Source organism: Acyrthosiphon pisum, chromosome A3 (assembly GCF_005508785.2).
Source record: "Acyrthosiphon pisum isolate AL4f chromosome A3, pea_aphid_22Mar2018_4r6ur, whole genome shotgun sequence".
In the NCBI taxonomy this organism is placed as follows: domain Eukaryota; kingdom Metazoa; phylum Arthropoda; class Insecta; order Hemiptera; family Aphididae; genus Acyrthosiphon; species Acyrthosiphon pisum.
Window position 1 is genome coordinate 30537357 of NC_042496.1, and position 4494 is coordinate 30541850.

Genomic DNA, 4494 nt, shown 5'->3' on the forward strand with positions numbered 1-4494 from the left:
TCGATACCCGCATATGGCTTAAGATATTTTATTATTTTTGTTTTCCAATTATTAGTACAGAGGTTTATTCATTGTTTCAATATGACGTTCTAACTATGTTTACAATGTAACCCAAATATAACTTTTTGTTATAAACACTATATTGCAGTTGCAGGTATGTTAGAAATTAACAGATTTAAAACGTTGATGATTAGGTTGCAAACACCGGACATTAGCTGCTAATGCAGTATCAGGGACATCACATAAACGCAAATTCAACATGCAAATTGATGTTGCATGTTATATGGAAACATACCTTGTATGTTTATAGTACACATTATTGCACACTGAAATAGTAGTTAACATAACTAATAACTATATATTTAAAATTCATAGGCAGAAACAAGTATATTATTTGCAGAATAATAAAAATCTTATAATATTATTATTTTATGTTAGGTACTTATTTTATTTTAAAAGTTATCCTTTTTCAAAAAGTGTGGGAAAGTTTGTATAACGGTTCTCCTTTACAGGATTTTCCTAGTGTATCGCACTATTGAGTCACTGTTGTAAAAATATTAAATTCCATAAAAAAACAAAACGAAATTTTTTCAATTTACTATTCAAAATTATAACTCCCGAAGACGAGAACACAACTCCTCATAAAACACCCTATATATTCTTGATGGTAAGAACATTATCTGTGTTATGATTGAAGTTTTTTTACGATAGTTCAGTTTTTAAGTGATTAAGCAATTTTAATTTACATTTATTATACACGCATGACTCACTTAAAAACTGAACTAACGTAAAAAAAACTTATATAGTACGATCGACGGCCTACCATAGGGCAATGTATTTATTATATTATTCTATAGTACTGTCGTCATAAGCGAAAACGCTGTAGGTCACCTGAGAAAGATATTTTACTTTTACGTTGTACCTTGGTATTAGTATAAACTTTTGATACTTTATTAGTTTATTCGAAAGCAAGAATGCCGTAAATCGTAATTGACAATTTCTGATATGATAAAATTATTTATTAAAAATTTAAAAATGATTATATTTGAACGTGGCAATAATACAATGTAAACTAAGCTGCACCGTAGAAAAAAAATTAAATATCGAATAAGTTTATTATAAATAAATTGTTCCAATAGTCGATTGGCTCTGCGATACGTAAACCGGCCGTGTTACTAGGCCAAAATGCTATAAATTATAATTTGTACTATGTTCTAAGATAAAATGCCGTGTCTTCAAGAATACTATTACGGCGTTAGTGCTTAGTATAGTGTATTTGTAGGTATAATGCTTTTGTTGGATGTTTCAGTGTATTTGGGAAGATAATGTTACAAAATATTTTAAAATTGAATACATTAATAAACTTGTTCATATTCTGACAATTTATTTTAAATATTATTATCGTAAGCCCTTTGATAATGTAATGTATACAATTTGGGTAAGGAACATATTAGAGGGTTGTATTCAATTTTACTTTGTCTCAAACCCGAATTGTGAAAATTCAATTATCATATATTTTACAATATATTATCACAATATGAGCAAGTTTACTAGAGTATACTGAGTCGTGTACGGTTATAAAAATAAGCTTCATATAGAGCTCTCTCTAATAAAGCAAAGCAAAGCAAGGGGATCAGTGGTAGTATTTAATTAAGGAGTTTAGTACCTAGGTACAGGGAATATTTAAAGTGCCTGTTTGTGAGACTTTGCGACTGTGTGTATAGTAAATGATTATTAGTAGGGATCAACATTTCCGAAAAAAACCCGGATTTTTTTCCGAAAAATTGGGAAAATTTGATTTCATTTAAAATTTCCGGAAAATAATCTATTGAAAAATAATAATAATAATTTATAATAATATAAAAATATATTATCATATCCTGCATTTCCGTCTATGATGTTTCTTTGTTACGTAGGTATTTTCCTAATAATTATTTATTAATATTGTCATTAGTCATTTGTCAATCGTGCGCTATCTATATATTTTATCTACAACTTACATGTAATATTATACTATAGTATCAAACCATTTCCACCTCATACAGAGTTAAAAGGCTTATTAGCCCGGTGCTCTAGATAGGCCACCGGCCGTTCAACCTAAGCAAATTACAAAAAATAATATTAATTATATAACATTTAAAAATACAGGTAATTTATTTTCGGGGAAATACACTCCCACATAAATACCAATTTGTATCTAACTACGTTATTTTTAGAACAAAATATATTGAAATATCCGTATTAATATTTTTATTGTTTAATTTTAAATTTAAATACCTACAATAATAGATTGATATAGCCGTATTGGCAAATGTGAAATGACAATGACAGATTTCCTTATCTACTTCTTAGAATGGTTTTTTTTTCACATAGATTATTTTAATTTTAAAGCGTAAATACAATTTTTTAATTTTCTAAATATTCGGTTTTTTTCCGAAATTTTCCCGAATTTTCCGGCATTTTGATCCCTAATAATAAAAACGGTAGCGCTGTGCTTTTTTCTATGCTCAATCTTGTCATATTTTGGATTCCTATTATTTGATTGCGTCTGTGCTCGTAAAAAAAAGTAAACTGTGCTCAATCTGATTGCTGCAGCCTTTGTAATCATCGATTGTTACAGTTGTGTGTAGGTTATTATAAAAAAACCCGGTTTCTTTACACCTTACACAGGATTTTGCTACCAGTGTAAATTGCGATTTCTTAAAATGTTACATTCGTGCAACTTGTTGTACTCCACGGTGTGTGTGTCAGTATTGCCACCCATATAGGAACTGCTCCCCAATCAATATTCAGCGGGTGGCGCACACGGACTCACTAAATTTGACAACACACGGCCACACGGCAAGTATTGAAATATAATGTATTACAGAGGCATTTTAAACGCAACTTTAATTATGCTGTATAAAACGTCTCGATAAAAATGGGCGGTTTCAGAACGTTATAAATAAATAATAATATTAGTTAGGTACCTACCTACTTATCTTATTTTTTGGTCTATTTGTATTTATAATTATTTATTATTATATGAGTCATAATATTACATACATTATAACTAAATGATCCTTATGTAATACGAAATATGAATACATTTGAATATTTAATCCTGCTAATATATGATATTTAAAACCTAGGATTTTTACATATAGGACAATTGACACCGAACTACCGAAGTATTTTAATTTTAATTTATAACATATGTTTGACATATGAGATGCTACCTCTAATAATAAGATGAATTAACAAAAAAAAAAAAAAATTATAAAAAATATTAAAATTTAATGTTTGAAAATATAGTAAAATATTATGACACTGCTTAAAAAATTAATTATTTCAAAATTTGTATTAAATTGTAAAATTATATAGGTATATATTTTTAAGTCTGTTCATTATTTTACCTACATAATATAGCATAATATAAATTATAAAATCATGTTACTAATTACTATAGTAATTATATATATATAATCTCGTAACATAATATGTAATATATGTGTTATATTAGTGTATATAATTATATGAATATAATATAGGTAACTCCATCCCCCATATAATACTGTACGAGAGATACTATATAGTAATATAAATACAATAATATATTATTTCTGTGTACATTTTATATTTTTATGACATTTATGTCACTCAAGAGAACGTAGTAATTATTAGTTTTACCGAACTACATACGATGAAACCCCATTGAGTGAATTATACCTTTTTTGCAACACGATTGAACAAAAAGGTTGGTTTCCATTTACTTCCATATTATTTTCGACTAAAATGATTTTTTCCTCCAATATTTTAGCCAGTGTTGTAGTATTACGTTCCGTATTATAATGATAGAGTAAGTAAGATCACATATTCGGCTGTTATAACATTCTGGTTTAGGCTATATATATCAGATGTCGATTAAGCCTAAAAAAGAATATTTTTTATTTTTTTTGGCTGCTTATTGTGTACACTGTCACAAAAACAAAAAAATAAGAAAAAACATTCATCATTGTAAAATCAATACATTCATCGCTCCACAATGAATCTAAAATTTAGGGCCACTCATCGATATAACAATTAACAACTATCCTATATTTTAAGTAGGACCAAATCACACAAATTAAGCATTATCTTATCAAAATTGGTTGAGTAGTTTTAGAGTGCGTTGCACATAAACTCGTTATATTCGTAATTTTTTATAAATATACTAGCTTATACCGTGCACTATTCGTTGCCCGTTACCAACTCTTTATGAATCAAAATTTGTTCAATTCGTTATTTAATATTCGGTGTATGCGGTGTATCCGTTGCCCCGAATACGCAGCAGTATATTAGCAGGTAGGCAATCTACCTGCGGTAGATCGCGGACCCCGTGCGTTTGTACGTAGGTAAGAGCATGGCCGTATTTACACTTTTTGCGCCCTGGGTCAACAATATTTGTACGCCCCCCCCCCCCCCCAAAAAAAAAAAAAACTAATCCCTTTTAGATTCTGAGTAGGACGATGAATT